The sequence below is a fragment of the Bos mutus genome, chromosome 27, assembly GCF_027580195.1.
Source record: "Bos mutus isolate GX-2022 chromosome 27, NWIPB_WYAK_1.1, whole genome shotgun sequence".
NCBI classification, from domain to species: domain Eukaryota; kingdom Metazoa; phylum Chordata; class Mammalia; order Artiodactyla; family Bovidae; genus Bos; species Bos mutus.
Genome location: NC_091643.1, coordinates 30,024,880 through 30,046,716, shown reverse-complemented (window position 1 = coordinate 30,046,716; position 21,837 = coordinate 30,024,880). Strand labels below are relative to the sequence as shown.

Below are 21,837 nucleotides of genomic sequence, written 5' to 3'. Positions count from 1 at the left end.
AACATTTGTATACTTGATTCTTTTTGAAAGCCTATGTAGTATTCCTTGTGTAGATGTACCATAATTTATAAAGCCAACCCCTTGGTCTTGGATATATTGGCTGTGTCTGATTTCTCTTTACAATTCAATCTCTTGAACTGTGTCCTTTTTCCTTTCCATTGCGAATCACCACTACCCCAAATCGTGTTTTCTAGTGACCCAGGACTACTTTATTCCTTTTTCACTTAGCCTATTTTCCAAAATGTTTTTCTGACTTTAGGTCTTGTCCTTTCCTTTTGAATTTTGTCTTTTTATTCTTTTTTTCCATTAGGAACAAAGATCTTCTTTTACAAAAAAATCTCTCCTCTCTGGTACCAGCATGCTCTCCTCACACACTTTCCAACCCCAGCGGTGAAGAGAAAAAAGCGCTGAATATCGGGTTTCTGATAAGAAACCAGGGGCTGTTACCCGCAGGGAGCCTTGTCAAGATTTCCCTCATTCTGAGCACTCCATTCCCACGTGAACGACAATGAATGGAGGTTTCACCCGCCCACCCCACATTGTTCAAGTTGTCCTTTGCCCTTTCTGTCAAATCTTGGCACCCAGGAGACAGCAGAACATGTACTGAATTCAACCCTGGCGAGCCACGGATCAATATCACTTGACTCTTCTTACCCATTAGTTGTTCCCTTTCTATGCCTGACGTGGAGTGAGGCCTATGCTATTCTTTGTCATGGCCCCTGCTCAGTTGGTCCAGCTAACCCCTGTAGGGTGGGATGGCTCTCTCCATCCCCTAGGCAGACTGCCACAGGCAGAGTAGAACAAGGACAAAGTACAAGGTTCAGTCTTAGGACATAGGTCCTCTTGCTGCTTCAGCTGCAGGCTCGGAGACTGTGCAGAAAGTTAGTATATTTTATCTTTTTGTGATCTTGGTTATCAAATACCAGTTAAGAATATTAACTCTCCACTCAACTCACAGAATACTATAAAAATGGAAATCTGTAAAGCACTTTGAAAATAAGATTCCAAAGAAATAGTTTATTATTTTAAGTCTCTTCTTTTTTTGTACCTATATTTTAATTGACTTCCTTTGTTTATATCTGCAACTCATTTTTGGTTTTCCTATAATTCATACCTATTCCTCCCCATGAATTAGTTCTTATTTATGAAACACAAACAGTGTATTTATATTTCCAGTGTGATCTTCTTTCAGCAGAGGTTTTTGTGTTTTTTGTTTTTGAGGGAGTATGGGGTGGGTTCAGAGAGGGAGAAAGTCATGGCTGTTGTAATTTTTTTAAGCTAAACTTTTTTTGTTCCTCCTATTACTTTTATATTTGAAACATTCTCTGGAATTTTTATATGATTATTAAGGCCTTAATTTTAAGTGACAACATTGAAACAAGCATAAAAACTTTATAGGAAGACTAAACTCCTGTCTGATAGTAAGTTAAGTGCTTAAAAATTAGACTAATTCTTCTAAGCCATAGATAAGTTGGTCAGAAAAAAACAAAACCCTAAACCAACTTGGTGTTTGAGTGACTCTGGGCCAATGTCTTAATCTCTCTGTATCTGAACCTTCCAACTGTAACATTGATGAACTTTGATGCCAAAGCCAATTGCCTTCTAATTATCAGACGACGGATTGTGGGATGGTCTAAATATAAATGACACTGAAGACACCCTCGAAGAAAGTTGTCTTAATGCTTTCCAGATTTAAAATAAACATTTTAGGAGTTTAAATGGGACAAAATTTCAGAAAATTGCAGCTCTCATCTCCTGTCATAGATTATGGTAAAAGAGAAGAACGAGAAATTCTGTTTTAACTGTCATGAAAAAAATTTTTCTTTCAATTGTAGAAAAACAGCCTTGGCTATGTATGTGTTCTTGTTTCCCCTTTGTTAAAAACAGCCCATTTCTAAGCGTATATTACTATCACTTCCTCTCTAATTTAGTTCTTCCTTCCCGAATACATTTTAATACCATGTCAACATATTCCAACAATAAATTATTATTTTGGCCTTTGATTCTTAAGGAAGGGGGAAAAGGCAAATTTGTCCATTATTGATAAGCATATAACTTCTAATAAATTATACACAATCTCATAATTCATCTCAGTCTGAATAATCAAGATCATCTGAGTTTTCAAACATAACACTTCATTGTAATAAAAGAGAGCCCAATGACTCAACATGCAGAACTATACAGTAGTGAATATTGTATTGCTGATTAAAGTGATTATAATTTAACATTCCCACCGAGCATTTCATGTTTGCTGTGCAAACTACAGAGACTCAGACCATCAAGAGGAAGAAAGGACCTTAATGTCTGTGACCAGTATCATGAGCCTGCCAGTGTCCCAAGCTTACGGCTGCAGTGAAGTATGAAAACCTCCCATCTACTGAACTGGAAGACAACAGAGCATTAAAGATTCCAGAAGGGAGTTGAGTGTAAACAGTGCATGGATGGAGGAGCCTGGTGGGCTGCAGTCCATGGGGTCGCTTGGAGTTGGACATGACTGACCGACTGACTTCACTTTCCCTTTTCACTTTCATGCATTGGAGAAGGAAATGGCAACCCACTCCAGTGTTCTTGCCTTGAGAATCCCAGGGAAGGCAGAGCCTGGTGGGCTGCCATCTATGGGGTCGCACAGAGTCGGACGTGACTTAGTAGCAGCAGCAGCAGCAGCAGCAGAGCTAATCACTAGGGTAAGGTTCCAAATAACTACATGGCTTTAAGAAGGAGATCTGAAATGAGTGGTACCAACAAAACAATTGATTACACGTGTACATCAAGTCTTCACATAGTGAAGGGTTGAGAAAGTCACCCTCTAATATTCTTTAATGAAAGGAGGATCTTATGAAATGTTGGCAGAGTCACGGGCTAAGCTGAATGGCCTGCTAACTGGTTAGGTCATCTGAGGCAGGGATGCTTCTGCCTTTGTTGACCAATTTACATTGGTCTAATTTGGCTTAGTTAGCCTGGACCCTCCACAACATTACCCAGTGTGTCTAGGAATTAGGAACCGAAGGCATGGACAGGACCTGCCAAAATGATCTCTCCCCCCTCCCATTCCCCCAGCCCCTGCTTTCTCCACGACCTGCCAAAATCTATATTAAGCGTATCTAAAAATCAAAAGACTCCAGAACATGGACAGAGCCTTCATGAAGAGCGTGAGATTGGGAGTTAGACAAACCTCGCTTAGAATCCCAGCTCAGCTACTTACCAGTTGTGTGATCTCAGTCAAGGCATTTAATTTTTCTGAGCATCATTTTCCTTATCTGAGTATCTGAATAAGGAGGACAAAAATATCTACTTCACAGAGTCACCACAAAGAGTATTTATTTTAGCTCAGTGCCTGGAATATAGCCTGCAGAAGAATGTACCAGTATTGTTACTGTTAAGTTTCCTGATCGGCCTTTATATGTCTACTATCCCACACATACACACACAGTTGCCACACAGGCAACCAGTCATGCCTGTGAAATGGAACTTCAGTAAGCACTCTGAACCGATGAGGCTCGGGTGGGCTTCCCTGGCGACAATATTTCATGTGTTACACGCAGGCACCAGGGAAATAGAGGACCTTGAGAGCTCCATATTTAGTGATTTCCTGGATTCTGTCCTATGCTCTTCTTTCCTTGGCTTATTTTAACCTGTATATTTTCCCCCAAATGAGCTATAACCATGAGTATAACCACTTTTCAGTTTGTTTTTTGAGTCCTGCTACCAAATTATGGAACCTGAGGATAATTTGTTCCTGCTAACTCTGCAGTTTCCCAAACTCCCAAGGAGGTAGCTCTAAACTTCAGCAATATCATAAATGTGACTTTTTTTTCAAAGTGGCACTTTTTCCTCATTTACTATGTATGCATGTGTGTGTATACATTTGCGTGTCTGTGTATGTAATCCAGTTAACACACATATACCCCCTCCTCAATGGAACACAGTGCTTTCAATGCTGGGAAAGAGAGAATCTCTTAAAAAAGGAAATTTTGGAAGCATCTTAATATTTTGTACTCCAAATTTTGAAAGTAGATCTTTATAAACTTGGGAAAATATGGGGAAATGAGCATCAACTGCTTAACAGAAGTAATCTAGGTGAAGTGGGGAGAGAGAAGATGACAACATTGCCATTTATTCTCTATAAATATCTGTTAAGTGGTACGATTAAGAGTCATTTTTATGTTTTTCTGAATTTTTCAAATTAATGAAAAATAAGCATATTCTGGGCAAATTTAGAAATACATATATGTATGAAAAATGTATGTATATTAGGAATTCAGAAATATAAGAATTTCACACTTACTATTTTATGGTCACAGGAAACATAAAACTATTTATTTCATTTATACACATAGTCTTGTTACAGAGAAGAAAAAGATAGTGATCAAATCTTTTAAGCGTAAAACCTTTTCTATCAGTATAAAATTCTGTGAAGAAAATATAATGAAAAATAAGATGCCAAAGAGGAAAAGGAGTGATATTAAGTATCCCACTGTAAAAGACAAGCTCATTTTGGAATTTTTAAATGATGATGGCTACCAAACCCTATGATATTTTGTATTCAATTATATTTATTTAAAAGGATGATATAAATTTTATTTTAAAATTTCAGTATTTACAGTACGGCAGAAGTACATCTCTTTAGTTATTTAAACTTTTGTTGAATAACTTTATACATAAACTTAAAAGTTCATGGAGGGTATATATGATTTTAAAAATATTTTAGGCGTACACGAGTGAGAGCTTTGAAGGCCATTCACATTCGGGGATCAGTGGGAAAATGCAATACTATTTAATCTAAGCCAAGGATACTCTGCCACCTAGTGGCTTAGAAATTTTATGCTCAGTCGAGTCCTATTCTTTGCCATTCCATGGACTGTAGCCAGCGAGGCTCCTCCTTCCATGGGATTCTCCAGGCAAGAATACTGGAGTAGTCTGCCATGTCCTCCTCCAGGGAATCTTCCAGACCCAGGGATCGAACCCGCGTCTCCCCCGAGTCTCTGGCATCTTCTGCGTTGCAGGCGGATTTTTTACTCGTTGAGCCCCTTGGGCTTTGAAATTTTACTAGACAGGAATAAAAACCTCTCCTCAGATCAGAAAAAGACGAAGAGCTGATTCATAATACACAGAATCAGGGAGATGAATTACTTGATGGCAAAATATGATACAGAGAAGAAAGCCAGAAAATTATCATTGGTAGTTTTTTATGAGGTAGGAAAATTTGTAAAATCTCTCAAAGATCAACTAATATCAGAAATACTTAAAATGATAGTTCATATAGTTTTCTTTTGTGAACTTGATTAAAGCAACTTTTCTCTGTTGTTTTATTGTGGAGAAACAAAAAAAATTGATCCATTTCTGTGCACTGTGGAAAATTAAAATTACCAAAGATTCTCTACTTTATTGAAAAAGTATATATGTAATTCTTATCACTTGCTTTCAATGCCTGTTGACTAATGCTATTTTAATTTGTAAATATTTCTGTAAAAAATAAATGAAAACAAGGAAATATGGACTTTGTCACAGTAAATCAAGTAACTATATTTCTTCTGGAAAATCATTCTCAAAATTATAACATAATAGAACTTTAAATTTATAGGATATGTCATTTGAATTTTTATGTTTTCTCCTACCATAGTCTCTAGATAACTTGGAATAAGCAGAAAGAAAATTGTATGTCTTCAAGAAGTAACTTTACAATCTTCAATATTCAGACCGAACTGCAGATGACTTTAGAACTCACCATCACATTAACGAAAGTGCCTGTTGACATGTATTTCTATGATGTCTCTGTCCAAAAATATTTCTACTTTAATTCTGGAAATAATGACTGCTGCTGCTACTGCTAAGTCGCTTCAGTCGTGTCCGACTCTGTGCGACCCCATAGACGGCAGCCCACCAGGCTCCCCCGTCCCTGGGATTCTCCAGGCAAGAACACTGGAGTGGGTTGCTATTTCCTTCTCCAATGCCTGAAAGTGAAAAGTGAAAGGGAAGTTGCTCAGCCGTGTCCGACTCTTAGTGACCCCATGGACCACAGCCTACCAGGCTCCTCCGTCCCTGGGATTTTCCAGGCAAGAGTACTGGATTGGGGTGCCATTGTCTTCTCGGAAATAATGACTAGTTTTTGTAATCCCCTTAGAGGAGAAAGGAACTGTAAAAACAAGTAGGATATCCACCTTCATTAAATACTTGCAAGTGGTCAAGAGTGAGAGAATATCAGATTGAAACACATTTGCCAGCCTGATTTCTATTCCAGCTAAAGTGGAAGTGGGGCTTATCTTCTCTTGTTACAAAATCTAAAATGATCACTTCATGTCTCAGGATGAAAGGAGGATATGAAATAAGAAAGTCAGAAATCCAGCATAAGCTTTTTTCTCTGTTTCACTAATTTTAAATGATTATTTTCTTTCAGTTCCTTGCTTTACCTTGGTTAATTTTTCCATTGTTTGGATTTCTTAATGAAAACAAGAACTCTCTTCTAGAAGTTGGTGGTAGTTTTTTGGTTTATTTGCTTTGTGTTTGGGGCTTGCATTATGGATGATTCTTAAAACAAAAAGCCCAATTTATTTAGACATATTATGTTAATAAAATGGTATCTTAGTATATGTGTATATATACAGCGACACATAGAGTATGTGAATGTATACAGGTTTTGAAGGTATAGCTCAGCACTAAATGGAGCTAACATTACAAAAATACACCTGCAAAAGTAACTGAGAAAATTCTGAGGAAGAGTAATGAAGATGACCAGTCCTACCAGATACTAAAACATAAAGGTACTATAAGTAAAAGTCATGCTACACATGACTAGACGCCTTAGCAGCTGTAGCAAAGTACATGTGCAGTACATGTGGAAATTAGTGCATGATAGCATTAGCATTGTTGAGTGAAAAAAGCAAAGCATAAAAAATATATTGGCACACATCCACTTGTGTATGTGTTGCTATATAAAGGGAATGATATTTTTAAAATTTTAGTAGATTCTTCTCTTTTGTCTTTCTGAGTACGGGCCTGGGACATCTAAGGTATCTACTTGCCCAAGATCTCCTTTCAGGGGTAGTTGCTTTTGTGACTTAACCGATTACACTTTATCTTCCTCTTCTTCCAAAGGAGCAGATATTCCCAATATAGTTGCTGTGGAAATGTCTGACACTTTCTTTCCTAGTCTTCCTTTCAGTTGTGGGTATCCATGTGACATGGTAATAGATAATAGGGAATACAGAGAAATCTATTGAAACTGTTTCTGGAAAGATTTTTTTTTTTTACATGACAAAAAAGAGACAGACATGGAGAGATGTTTCTCCACTGTGAAAGCCCTCCCTTCTCTTGCCTTTCAACAGGGCTATCTGAAGTGATGTCCAGAGCAGCTGCAGCTACTGTGCGACCTTGAGGTGAGAAATCTAAGGATGAGACATCAGGATGCTGAGAATGGCAGAGTACAAGGTCTGGGCCCTGAATGACATTATAGACTTGCCAAACCAGCTCTGGACCCCTTAACCCTCAAAGGTTTTGTCTTGTAAGTTTATTAAATGCCTTCATCGTTTAAGCCGAATTTAGTTGGATATTATCACTTGTGGCCAAAATCATTCTAACGTCTACGTTATGGAGGAGAATGTCTACAAAAATGACTGAGGTAATGTGCCATGACTGATGATAAAAAACAGAATTGTGTTGAGAAAAGGGTGATTCAAACGCCCTCACCTGATCCTCGAATGTATCAGCGCCCAAGACGCCAGAGGACCCATGTGTATTGGGTCCCCACAGAGTGAAGAAGTTAGCATGTCTGTCAGGGGCAGTCAGACCATGTGTCTGTCTTTTAATAAATGGCCTCTGTGCGGTGGGGGGAGGAGGTTAGACAAGCTCTGGTGACAGTGAGGGAGGAGGAGAAGCTGCAGCCCTTCCGCAATTCTCTGCCTGGGACGTGCCACCTCACCGGGTGCCCCATTCCAGCCTGGCACAGCCACACCAGGACAAACGTCACCGTACTTGTGGTCATGTGGAAGGTCTGACGCCAGGTTCAGCTTTGCCAACCCATTCTTGGGTCTCACGTGCTGACAGGCTCCAGAGGTAACTGAGAACCTGGCTGGCCAGCCATGCTGAAGCAGCTGCCAGGCAAGGGTGGCCTGCTGCGGGGCAGGCTGCAGAAAGAAGGCTGAGCAGGGTCCACGGGCCTGTCAGCCAAACCCAGAGGGGCCACACGGCCATCAGAAGCTGGACGGCGCTCATCTCGGCCCAGGGGAGCCACCAGGAGCCATGTCCCAACGGCAGACCCCTGATCCTCCACTGAGGTCTGAAGGTTAGCCCTAACCAGAGGACTGAAGCGCGTGGCCCAGAGGCAGGGACCCAGAGGCCAGTAAATGTGCACAAAGTGGACCCGAGCATATCGGCTGAAGGTCTCATAAGCCGCTTGACCCTCATCCTGAAAGGGGCAGGGCAAAGGACAGGCTCTAGGGAGACTGATCCTTCTCATCCAAGCCAGCCTGAAACCTCTTCTAAACGAGCAGCTTAAATTACCAGGTAGCTGCTGCTGCTGCTGCTAAGTTGCTTCAGTCATAAACTAGGGCTTAAATGAAATTGGATCCTGGACTTTTTTTTTTTTTTTTTTTTTTGCCATTATCCCATGGGTAGAGGTGGTGGAAAGGTGGGGCCAGGGCGGGTACAGAGGAAGGCATGATTCATTACAGGCAAAAACAAAAAGCGTACGTTTCATTAATGTGAGTTAAGTGTATGAGCTTGCTTCATACAGCATTTCATTAAAAGACCTAGAAGAGTGGCCCTGGGGGAAAGGAGCTGGGAGTCTGGGAGTGTAAAGGAGGAGGCTTACTTTCCTCTGAATACTTTTTGCAGTCTGAATATCTTTCTGTGCCTATGTTACTTTTTCAATTAAAAAATAAGAGTCCTCAGTAAAAAACCAGTGAAAGTAAATGGTATGGGACTTCCCTGGTGGTCCAGGGGTCCATGTTCCCATTGCAGGGGGCATGGGTTTGATCCCTGATTGAGGAACTAAGATCCCATGTGCTGTGCAGCGTGGCCCCCACCAAAAAAGTAAATGGCATGAAAACTGTAAATAGATAGTAGATAACGCATCGTTCTTTCTTATAGAAATATTTTTTAAAAGCCACAGTGGACCTGCCAAGAGATTATATAACATGAAAATCACACCTAGCAGGTAAAACTAAACTAGAGGTGAAGGAGGGCACCATAAATCCTCATCGAGTCACCGGGGCACAGGGAGGGACTCCTGTTTGCCACGCACCAGCTAAGCTGGACAGTCATTAGCAGGAGTGGGTACCTCTAACCTCACAGGCTAGGGTGGAGGAGGCGTAGCGGGGTCAGCAGCATCAGTGAACTTGGACACCCTCTCTTTTGGCTTAATCAGGGCAACCACTTACTAGCTGGTTGTGGTCAGGTGGAAGGTCTGACGCCAGGTTCAGCTTACTTAACGTTAAGTAAGTTACTTAACGTTTCATTGCCTCAATATCCTCATATGTCAATTGAGAATAATAAGAATAATATAGTCACCATAGGGTTGCTGAAGGATTCAGTGTAAAGCACTCAAAATTTTTCTTGGCATGAAATTAGCATCTGCTGTCATGGCTACGTTTGGAACTGATTGGGGGTTGGGGTGGAAGGTGCTCAGTCTTCCACTTTCTAAGCTCGCAGAAGTACCAGACCTCGGGGTCTGCCATCACCCCAAGCAGTAGCCTCCTAGCTGGCCTTCCTGCCTCCATTCTGCCCAGCTCCACCCTGGATGCCTGCATGGCACTGGGTGTATGATGCTTCTAAACAGCAAATGTGATCGTCTCACTTCCCTGTTCAAAATCCGTCACTTCCCACTGATTTATTTATTTATTTATTTATGGCTCCTCTGGGTTCTTCACTGCTGTGAGCAGGCTTTCTCTAGTTGCAGCAAGTGGGGGCTCGTCTCTAATTGCAGTACACGAGCTTGGTTGCCCCGAGGCAGGTAGAATCTTCCTGGACCAGGGATCAAACCTGGGTGCCCTGCACTGGCAGGTGGTTTCTTAATCGCCGGACCACCAGGGAAGTCCAGTCCCCACTGATTTCAGAGTAAATTTAAAACCTTTCGGTTTAGCACGCCGGGTCTTGCGTTATCTGGGTGTGGGTTCCTCTCTAGGCTCCTCTATCCCTCCTACATTCACCCTCTCTCTCAGCCACTCGAAGCCAGATGTCAGTTCTAAAATGCAGCCTATGTTGTCTTTCCTCCACGTCTCTTCACGTGCTGTTGCTGAAATACTCTCCCTAGCCCCTTCTTTTTCTAGTTAGTGCATTCTCGTCCTCAAACTCAGTTTGTGTCACCTCATCCAGGAAGCTCTCTTGGATCGTCCCATCTGATTTAGATGCCCTCCTCTGTGTTCCCATAACTCTTTCATAAAGCCCATTACATGCTCTATTATAATTGTGTCTAAACTGTAAATTGTGTAAACACTGAATGCATTTTTGACTTGGTCTATTTACATTGGATTCTCAAACTTTATTGTATTTTTCCAATTAATTGAGCATATTCATCTAGAGCTCAGGGTGATCGTGCCCCCAGCTGCACCTGCCTTCTATTGCTTCAGGTAAGGGGCCTGGAGGCAGGAGCAGGATCCCGTCCCCACTTCTCAGAACCAGGAGCTGCCTGGCTTCGCTGTCCCCTCTCTGTCACACCAGGCCATCTCCTCCCTTCTCTTGGCCAAGCTACTTCCTCCCCAGGAAATGAAATATTGGGGTCCCCCTGCTCCTGGACCCCCAAAGCTCTACATGTTATTTCCTTGGCCATTCATGGACACGACAGGTGAGATGGGGTGATGGGACAACCCTCATCATGGACACTGCACTTATTCCTTAACCCAAGTCCTTTGCTATATTGACTGGGGCTGGATTGAGGGGTGGGGGAGGGTGCTGATCCCAGTGGAAAGAACCTTCTGGGTGATTCTCGTGACAGGGAAGGGGACCTTCTTGTCAAAGGTGACAGGGACTCAGCAGTGCTAAGCCCTCTCAATGGCTTGTATTACTTTGCTGAGCATCGAAATCTACAGTACTAGTTACAGAACAATATTTTACAAATGTTACCGTGCATGATTCCTTAAATTAACTTACATAAATGTATACATAGTCCTCCTTAGTACAGATATTCTGCAGTCCAGTTTGGGATACTTTTTTGTCCAAAGAATGTTGTTTGGTCTTTTGGAACCTCACAGAACAAGTTATTATAAAGATATAATATTTTCCTACATTTTAGACAACTGTGATCATTTATTTGTACATATAGGAACCAAGTTCCATATCAGTAATGCAAACTGACAAGGTCATAAAGTAGTATTAAGTGTGAACCAGTCTCCCATCTAACAAGAATTTCTGAAGTCATTTTCACTGTGCCTTAGAGGCCTCTGTGAGGAAATCACAGTAAAATATTGGGGATAATGTTTTATCCTCAAATCCTAACGTGCGAAACTCTGTGTTTATGTTAGAAAGAAAATGCCAGAAGGTACTGTAACTTCACACTTAGAGAACTCCTACCTTCCAGTCATAAACAAAACCGAAAGCATCAAGCCAGAGGTCCCTCCCAGAGCAGGTTTCAGTCATCTTTTCACATCAACCAAGGGACATGCATGATCTATCACAGGGCCCAGTCTCAAGCAAGGTTTGGGATTTCCTTTCCTGGTTCTAGCTCTTGGAGACCAAAAAAATAATCCCTCAGGGTCAAACACGCTGTCAAGCTTGACATAACTTTGGGCTGGAAATCTCTGGACTTTTCTCCCCTTGATTCAAAACCAGGGCAGGTATGAAGACTGAAAATCATGCTGACAAGTAAATTAGGGAAAATGAAACATGAATAAAAAGCAAGTTGAGGGGGATTCTTTGTGTCCCTCTTCAAACGAAACCCACATATAATCCGAGACTGTGTGGTACACTCCCTGACAAACGTTCTGTTGTTTGGACTACTGCCCCAGCACCCTGGGTCAGGAGGTCAGAAGCTGGCATCTCAATTCTATATATATGTTTCTTTTTTTTTTTCTGGCTGTGTCTTGTGGCATGCAGGATCTCTGTTCCCTGCCCAGGGGTCAAACCTATGTCCCCTGCATTGAAAGTGCAGAGTCTTAACCACTGGACCACCAGGGAGTTCCAGGAATATCAGTTCTAGCAATTACTAACTAGCTGTTTGACTCTGAGTCCCCTTCTGGGCTTCAGTTTCTCATAAATAAGAAGTAAAAAAAACCAAACCAAAACCAAAACACTACATGATTGCTCAGGGCCATTACCCTTAGCTCTAAAAATCACTGATTCTTTTTTTTTTTTCACCAGTTCAGGAGCTATGTGTATTAAAAGTGTCTCTAAGTGACAATAGGGCACATGGTAGACTCATAATACACGTTCCTTGAACTAATTAATTAATTTGGGCACTAAGATCAAGAGGTTCTTCATTAGTGGTTATTCGATGAATTATAAACTGATGACATCTTCCTCTTTCAAACTAGGAGATGAGAATGCTACATAACAGCCAGGAGCTGAACTAAAATCTCGTTGGTGCTTTGCTGGTAACTCCACCTTATTGGATCTGTGTGGCCCAGGAATCAAATTCCCCCATTAACCTAAAGAATCCTTTCATCCCGCCAATAGAAGCCCCATTCCCAGAAGGGAAAGTCTTGGCCACATGTGGAATGCATCTTCCAAACAAAACTGAAGAATCCCTAACAAAGTACTGGGTACCTTCTGAACAAAGAAATAACCTGGAAGGGTGATCATGTTTCAAAGATGAAAAGGAATATTAGAAGACACAATTATTTTTAAACAGCTAACTACTGAGTAGAAAATAAAAGTTTAAGAGAGTTCTCTCTTCATTTCATTTAAAAAGATGAATAAAATTTAAAAAATAAAATAAAAAATTTAAAAGATGGATAATTATTTAAAAATTCTTTAACAGACCGTGTGTCTTGATGTGGGGCTTGAAAAAAATATTATTTCTGTTGCAGGACCACATATACCCATTATATACTGGCAACCCACTCCAGTATTCTTGCGTGGAGAATTTCATGGACAAAGGAATTTGGCTGGCTACAGTCCATGGGGTCGCAAAGAGTCAGACATAACTGAGCGACTAACACACAATTATGAAGAAATACACCAAGTAACTGCTCCTTCCTTGCCCTTAGAGCAATCATAATCATCTATATATATGTGTGTGTATATACACACACACACATATATATATATATATATGATTCATTCTTGGCTCAAGGTTGAGATCAGAAATGCAATATCCAAAAAAACAGTGCCAACATGGTGGTTCAATAGGACAGGCCCTGGGGTTTGACACTGAATAGACTCTGTGACTCTACAGTTTGTAACTTCTAATTCTCTCTCTGAGTCTGTCTCTTCTCTTATAAAATGGAAGAAATAACTCTCACCTCACAGGGTTGTTAAGGAGTAAATGCTATGCGCTTAGTCTCTCAGCTGTGTCCGACTCTTTGCAACCCCATGGGCTGTAGCCCGCCAGGCTCTTCTGTCCACATTCTCCAGGAAAGAATACTGGAGTGGGTTGCTGCTCTTCCAGGGGATCTTCCCAACCTAGGGATGGAACCCAGGTCTCCTGCTTTGCAAGTGGATTCTTTACCATCTGAGCCACCAGGGAAGCCACCAGGGAAGGCAAGGAATAAATGGTACATTGTATAAAGAGCCTAGGACAGAGTGTAGCAATTCAACAAATGGCTTTTGTCACATCTGTGTTGAAGCTTTCCAGAACTGGAAGAGGAATCTAACACAGGGGCCTGGCTAACAGAAGGGAAAGCTGAGAGACGATTACAAAGTAAGGCTAGGATTCATCCATTCAACAAGCATTCATTGAGGGTCCACCGTATGCCAGGTGCCATGCTGGGCGGTGGGGTCAGAAAGGAGAAGGGAGGAATGAGAGCAGAGGGCAGATGGTGCCTACCCCGGGACCCTCCCTACTGTATAATCCGTGGGACAACATTTGTGTACATTGTGATGGCTGGAATGTGGGCTACTTTAGAGGAATATCTGTATTACTGCAGGTATGGGGGGCATGAAATAAGGAACCAACTGCCTAATAGGTGTGTGACCTTGGGCAAAACTGCTGACCCTCTCTGGGCTTCAGTTTACATCCACGTAAAATAAAGACAATTACTCGCTTCATGGTGTAAATTGTGATTATGACATGAAATATAATAAAGTAGGGAGAGATCCTTCCAATGATAAAGTGTTGTTAAAGTGAAAGTGAAGTCGCTCAGTCCCGTCCGACTCTCTGCGACCCCATGGATTGTAGCCCACCGGGCTCCTCCATCCATAGGATTCTCCAGGCAAGAATACTGGAGTGGGTTGCCATTTCCTTCTCCAGAGGATCTTCCCGACCTAGGGATCGAACCCAGGTCTCCCGCATTGTAGGCAGACGCTTTACCATCTGAGCCACCCGGGAAGATATTAAAAGTTGGTTATTATATGTCAATAAAGTGTAATGCCATAATCCATGACACATTATATCTCTGGTTTGAACAGAGTTTAGAAAGATTGTTTCCAGTCCCCTCTTGGAGGGTAAGGAGAGAGCCACCTACAAAGATAGGCTTCTGCTTGGTCTCAACTGTTGAAACTGAATGAAATTCTCCCTGAGGATGAGTGTTTGGGATTTTTTACGAGCTGCACTCATGTGGCAATGGAGACCAGGCCACAGCTGGAGGGGCTTGGTACTTCCGCCCTGGCCTAGAGGTTATACGAGGCAGGGGTCTCTTCCCAGCCTGCAGCATCTTCCCCTCAAAATAGAGGTAACACGTCCTACCTTTTGGAATGAAAATACTTCTCATTCCAGTCCCAAAGAAAGGCAATGCCAAAGAATGCTCAAACTACCCCACAATTGCACTCATCTCACACGCTAGTAAAGTAATGCTCAAAATTCTCCAAGCCAGGCTTCAGCAATACATGAACTGTGAACTTCCAGATGTTCAAGCTGGTTTTAGAAAAGGCAGAATAACCAGAAATCAAATTGCCAACATCCGCTGGATCATGGAAAAAGCAAGAGAGTTCCAGAGAAACATCTATTTTTGCTTTGACTATGTCAAAGCCTTTGACTGTGTGGATCACAATAAACTGTGGAAAATTCTGAAAGAGATGGGAATACCAGACCACCTGACCTGCCTCTTGAGAAACCTGTATGCAGGTCAGGAAGCAACAGTTAGAACTGGACATGGAATAACAGATTTGTTCCAAATAGGAAAAGGAGTACATCAAGGCTGTATATTGTCACCCTGCTTATTTAACTTATATGCAGAGTACATCATGAGAAACGCTGGACTGGAAGAAGCACAAGCTGAAATCAAGATTGCTGGGAGAAATATCAATAACCTCAGATATGAAGATGACACCACCCTTAGGGCAGAAAGTGAAGAAGAATTAAAGAGCCTCTTGATGAAAGTGAAAGAGGAGAGTGAAAAAATTGGCTTAAAGCTCAACATTCAGAAAACTAAGATCATGGCATCCGGTCCCATCACTTCATGGCAAATAGATGGGGAAACGGTGGCTGACTTTATTTGGTGGGGGGGCTCGAAAATCACTGAAGTTGATGATTGTAGCCATGAAGCCTTGGAAGGAAAGTTATGACCAACCCAGACAGCATATTAAAAAGCTGAGACAATATTTTTCTAACAAAGGTCCATTTAGTCAATGGTATGGTTTTTCCAGTGGTCATGTATGGATGTGAGAGTTGGACTATAAAGAAAGCTGAGCCTGAAGAATTAATGCTTTTGAACTGTGGTGTTGGAGAAGACTCTTCAGAGTCCCTTGAACTGCAAGGAGATCCAACCAGTCCATTCTAAAGGAAATCAATCCTGAATATTCATTGGAAGGACTGATGCTGAAGCTGAAACTCCAATCCTTTGGCCACCTGAACTGACACATTTGAAAAGACCATGATGTTGGGAAAGACTGAAGGCAGGAGCAGAAGGGGACGAAAGAGGGTGGGATGGTTGGATGGCATCACGGACTCGATGGACATGAGTTTGGGTAAAAACGGGAGTTGGTGATGGACAGGGAGCCCTGGCGAGCTGCGGTCCATGGGGTCGCAAAGAGCCGGACACAACTGAGCGAGTGTAATGAACTGAACCACCTACCTGGATTTTGCTGAAAGAATTAAATGCCATGATGGCTGTAAAGGCTTAGGTAAGGTGTGCTGCACAAAGTCAGGGCTAAATCAAGTTTGGGGGAGATCAATGGCCTGCAAGGTGGCAGACTCGACAACCGAATCAAGGAACCTCTGGGCACGAGTGAGGGGCCAGTGTGTGTGTGTGTATGTGTATCCGACTCAGTGCGACCCCATGGACTGTAGCCTGCCAGGCTCCTCTGTCCATGGGACACTCCAGGCAAGAATACTGGAGTGGGTAGGAGGCTGGATTTAGCAAGTTCGTGATGCGAGTGTTTCCGCGTCTCACGGATGCAGGACGAGCATCCTGTGCGGGGCCGCGGAAGCTCGGCGGCGCTGACCCTGGGATGCCTATTGCAGGCCAGTACCTGCGGACCGGGGTCACCGGGGGCCTCCCCAGCCCCGCACCCTCCTCCCACCCCAGGGAGGGCTGGAGCCACTGCGAGGCCCTCCGGGCACAGTCTTCGGCTCGGGTCCGGCGCGCAGACCGCACTGGGGGAGCGCAAGGGGGCGCGCGCATCCCGGACCAGCGTTCCAGGCTGACCCGCGCTCTCCAGCGGCCAGGCGGCGCCGCCGGGAGTCCGCGCGCGCCGGGCTCCTGGGGCTGAAAGCCAGGCGCTGAGAAAGCAGGAGGCGCTGCTCTCTCTCACCGGCTTCCTCCCGACCTCTCTTCGGCCGCGCCGCGCCCCTAGACCACACACCCTCAGCCTCACGGCCCGGGCGCAGGTTCCCCGGAGTTCCCTCTCCTGTTCCGAGGAGCCGGGAGGCGCTGAGCGCGGCTCCCTGCAGGGATCGGGTTGCCACGGCAACACGCCAGCCCCAGCATGCCCTCGCGGATCGCCTCTCCAGAAGCCGGAGGCAGAGGCCTGGCAAGGCGGAGAGGAGCGAAGCGTGCAGGAGGTCGGCTCCGGGCACCCCTGGCTGTAAGTTTGCCGCCCCGGGCCCGAGTGCAGCCCACTCCCTCCCCCAGGGGAGATGTGATCAGGACACAACAAGAAGGCAGCCATCAGAAACCAAAGCTGCTGATATATTGGATTTGAGACTCCTACCCTCTAGAATTGTGAGAAAATCCATTTATTATTTAAGCCAAGCAGTCTGTGGCGTTAAGAATTTTCTTATGCCATCCCTCACAAACATAATAGTGTACTAGCTGTATGAGATCGCTCTCTAGTGGCTACATTGAGTAATGCTATGACATTCAAACTATTTTTCCTGAGCGTTTATTATTCATGGAAAGCTATACATACTTGATCGCTGTGTCACTTCCTTATTTATTTTACTTCAGTGTTTCCTGCAGCAGGTAGTAAATGGCATCACGGTCCAGAGAGATACTCAGTGCCTAAATAGACCAAGAAGGGAAACTTGGCACTCTCAGAACTTGGCAAAACCGTAGCCACCTAAAATAATCAATCACCAGTAAGGCACCCCACTCCAGTACTCTTGCCTGGAAAATCCCATGGACGGAGGAGCCTGGTAGGCTGCAGTCCATGGGGTCGCCAAGAGTCGGACACGACTGAGTGACTTAACTTTGACTTTTCACTTTCATGCATTGGAGAAGGAAATGGCAACCCACTCCCATATTCTTGCCTAGAGAATCCCAGGGATGGGGAAGCCTGGTGGGCTGCCGTCTATGGGGTCGCACAGAGTCGGACACGACTGAAGCGACTTAGCAGTAGCAGCATAGTGTTATTAGCACCTGGGATTTCTTTGGAAGGAATGATGCTAAAGCTGAAACTCCAGTACTTTGGCCACCTCATGCGAAGAGTTGACTCACTGGAAAAAACTCTGATGCTGGGAGGGATTGGGGGCAGGAGGAGAAGGGGACGACAGAGGATAAGATGGCTGGATGGCATCACTGACTCGATGGACGTGAGTCTGAGTGAACTCCGGGAGTTGGTGATGGACAGGGAGGCCTGGCGTGCTGCGATTCATGAGTCGCAAAGCGTCAGACACGACTGAGCGACTGAACTGAACTGAACTGATGTAACTCAGATGCATATATAATGGTTGACATACAACATTCATGGTAAAAAGTAATGTAAATTGTAACTTTCAAGGACATGAACAAGGAGGACAAATAAAAATTATAAAATAAAATGGCAGAAATAAAAATTTAAAATATGTGTAGTGATTCCTTTGCAACTTCCTTTGAGCCTATAACTATTTCAAAATAAAATTTTAAAAATACCAGTGGTCACAACAAATGGAAATGGATCCAGGCTCTCCAGCCAAAAGATAAAAGTATCAATTTAGACTTTTTTTAAAAAGGAAAAAGAAAATATACCTCAAACATACAGCATGGTTGAAAGAAAAGGAGTAGAAAAAGAGAAACTAGACAAATGCAAACCAAAGAGAATCAGTCAATGCTCTGTTCCTATAGGAGATGAAGAATTTAGGGGACAAATATCACTACAGATAAAGAGAACTGAAACTTAAGGATAAAAGCTAGATTCACTGAGAAGGTATAACAATTCAAATTTTGTATGTCTTTAAGAACAAAGCTTGAAAATATATAAAGGAAAATTTGACAGAACTACAAGGAGAAACTGACAAATCAACCACTGAAGTGGTGATGATTTTGCACAGCAGACACACATTGTAGACATTGTGTTTCTGCTGGTTTACTCCTGCTTTATTGATGAAATTTCAACTACCTGCATTTCATAGTGCTCCACAGAAGTTAGGGTGGGTTCCAGGTGCTCCATTACTGACCAATTTAAGAGCTAGTGCACTAGACAGAAAGAGAAAGGTGAATACCATATAGTATCACTTATACGTGGGATCTAAAATAAGACCCAGGTGACCTTATCTACAAAATGGAAACACTCACAGAGAGAGAAAACAGACCTGCGGTTGCCAAGAAGGAGGGAAAAATGGGGGAGGGATGGGTTGGGAGTCTGAGGTTAGAGTATGCAACCCACTCCAGCATTTTTGTCTGGAGAATCCCCATGGACAGAGGAGCCTGATGGGCTGCAGTCCATGGGGTCACAAAGAATCGGACACGACTGAGCGACTAAGCACACACACACACACACACGCAAGCTATTACACTTGGAATGAATAAACAACAAGGTGTTACTGTCTAGCACAGGGACCTATATTCAATACCCTGCGATAAACTATAATGGAAAAGAATATATAAAGAATGTTAAAAAGTATATGTATTATTATATACACACATATACATATAAGTGATTCATATCTATATAAATCACTTTGTTGTATAGCAGAAATTAGCACACTGTAAATCAATTATACTTCAATAAAAATAAATAAATAAAATGTCACACAGGTTCATTGTAAAAAAGATACAAGAACTAGTGGATTAGAAACTGAGGTGTGCTATTTCCCTATTCATTTAACCATTTATTGAACATTTATTATGTTTAACACATCATGGAGCTTATGTGTTAAAAAGAGTCAGTTACTGCACTTATTTAGTTTAGCCATATAATGAAAATGCATAAGGGCTTCCCTGGTGGCCTTATGGAGAAGTGGAGAAGAATCTGCTTGCCAATGCAGGAGATTTGGGTTCGATCCCTGGGTCGGGAAGATCCCCTGGAGATGGAAATGGTAACCTACTCCAGGATTCTTGCTGGAAAATCTCATGGACAGAGAGGAGCCTGGTGGGTGTCAAAAAAGTCAGACACGAGTTACAGACGAAACAACAACAAGAACAAGGAAGGCATAAGCTGGAGTTTTGCAGAGATTTATACAGTAAACCACCCTGAAGGTCCTCTCTCCCCCAACTAAGTCTTCTGCATCTCCTTCTTAAAGAAATCTGTTTGACGGGACGAACCTCAGTGGTTTCCAAAATCATGATATGCCTTTAGTATATTGTTTTTTAAAACTAAGACAATACTATTGTAGGTATAAAGGTTGCCCCACAGACTCAGCGGACTCCATTCTGCCGAGCGGTGGAAGAAGTTTGGGTCCCCGTTTATTTCTGCACCGCCCTTGGATGGATTCCATCTACATTCCAGGGATGTCTGACGGTAGCGCCAACGCTGCGGAGGAAGGGTGTGTGGCCTGGAGCTCCCGGCACTGGCCCCAGCTGCCAGGCCCTTCCTTATTCCCTTCTAGTCTCCTGTCATTGCCCCTCAAGGTCACGCCCGACACTTGCCTCATTTCCAGCCCCGGGGCTCTTCCGGTCTGGCTCTGCCTCAGCTGACTTTGGTGTCCTTGGTTACAGAATGTTCTGGGGCTGCTCCCACACCACGCAGGGGCAGGAGGAACACGCTGGGGTTTTCTAGAGTCCTTCACGCACGCAGGCTAACCTGCAGGGGCCTGGAATGTGTTCTCCTGTTCCGTTTCATGCTGGATGAACTCCGCAAGGCTGTCTCTGACCTGTGTCCTAAAACTCCACCCAGCCACGTCTCCCTGGCTGCTCGCTGCCTCCTTGGACTGGGAAGTGTACATGGCCCGGTCTTCTCAAGACCCAGATGAACATCTCACTCCTTGCGTTCTCTCTAGCGCCTCCTTTCTCCCCAGGTTTGGGAACTTGATATAATTTTTGGAAAGGTGTGGGATGGGCAGGAAGTTCTGCTTTCCTTTGGGTACTCTACCAAATCTCCTGTGTAGATGCGATTTCTTTCTCTTCCTTGGGAAATCTGAATGTTAACAATAGACTCCTTATTTTCTTTGCTTTCTGAATGTTTTCTTTTTTGGAGGTAACAATGCAGAATGTCTTGCTGACTGAAAAAGGAAAGAGTCGGTAAAAGTCGGTATATGGAGAAAATGACATCCTATATTAAAATAGCAACATATTGCTATTCAATAGTACAGATGAACAAAAAAGGTCTCTTGGATAACATCTATTAAACACTGATTTAAGTAATAACAGGAGTAAAGCAAGTGTTATGAAAAAAAAAATCCTAGGATAAGGAAATACTAAATACTGGGGAAACAAGCTCAAATGTACTTAGAAAACCATCAAGTCAACTCTAGGTGAGTAGCGGCTTTATTCATAGAAGCCGTAATTCGGTGAAACCAGAAGTCAGTGAAAAATGAAGTGTGGATGGTTATGGTTGGAAGACACTATTAAACAATCATAGAAATAAGTTTAACTGTACTACAGAAGACTGAAAATGCTTACTGGGGTCATGGATAAAGTAAAGGAAAGGAACTATGATTGGCTGGGTGAGAAGAAATTATGGATCTCTTTAGCAAGGGGATACCCACCCCTGCTAGTGGGGGGCAGGCTGCTGGGGCTAAAAGCATGCAAGTTCCCTGCCTTCAGCAACTGCTAAGCCAGATTCTCCAGGGTGGAGGGCCTTCTGGAGAGGAAATCCCTCTAAACATCTTTTTTCATGATTCAGGAGCTCCTCGGCCTCCAAAATTACCTTCTTTAAGTAACAGTGCCTGGTACTTCCCTGGTGATCCAGTGGTTGAGAATCCGCCTGCCAGTGCAGGGTATGCAGGGTCACTCCTTGGTCTGGGAGGATTCCATATGCCTCAGAGCAACTAAGAATGTAAGCCACAATTACTGAGCCCGGGTGTTGCAACTGCTGAAGCTTGCACGCCTAGAGCCCGTGCTTTGTGCAACAAGAGAAGCAATCGCAATGAGAAGCCTGTGCGCTGCCAGCGTTGCCATCACTCGCTGCAACTAGAGAAAGCCCATGCACAACAGTGAAGACCTAGTACAGCCAGAACAAATAAATAAATAACTGTTTTCAAGTTAGAATGGATTAGGAAAAAAATAACAATGC

General features: G+C 43.2%; 2 non-coding genes across 2 annotated transcripts; both read right to left on the bottom strand.

The window, feature by feature from the left end:
• Positions 1 to 12,032: 12,032 nt before the first annotated feature.
• On the bottom strand, positions 12,033 to 12,105 carry TRNAE-UUC (transfer RNA glutamic acid (anticodon UUC)). The gene has a single exon. It is a non-coding gene; the product is annotated as a tRNA-Glu (tRNA).
• A 2,239-nt stretch (positions 12,106 to 14,344) lies between these two features.
• Positions 14,345 to 14,416, bottom strand: TRNAC-ACA (transfer RNA cysteine (anticodon ACA)). The gene has a single exon. It is a non-coding gene; the product is annotated as a tRNA-Cys (tRNA).
• Between the last annotated feature and the right edge of the window lie 7,421 nt (positions 14,417 to 21,837).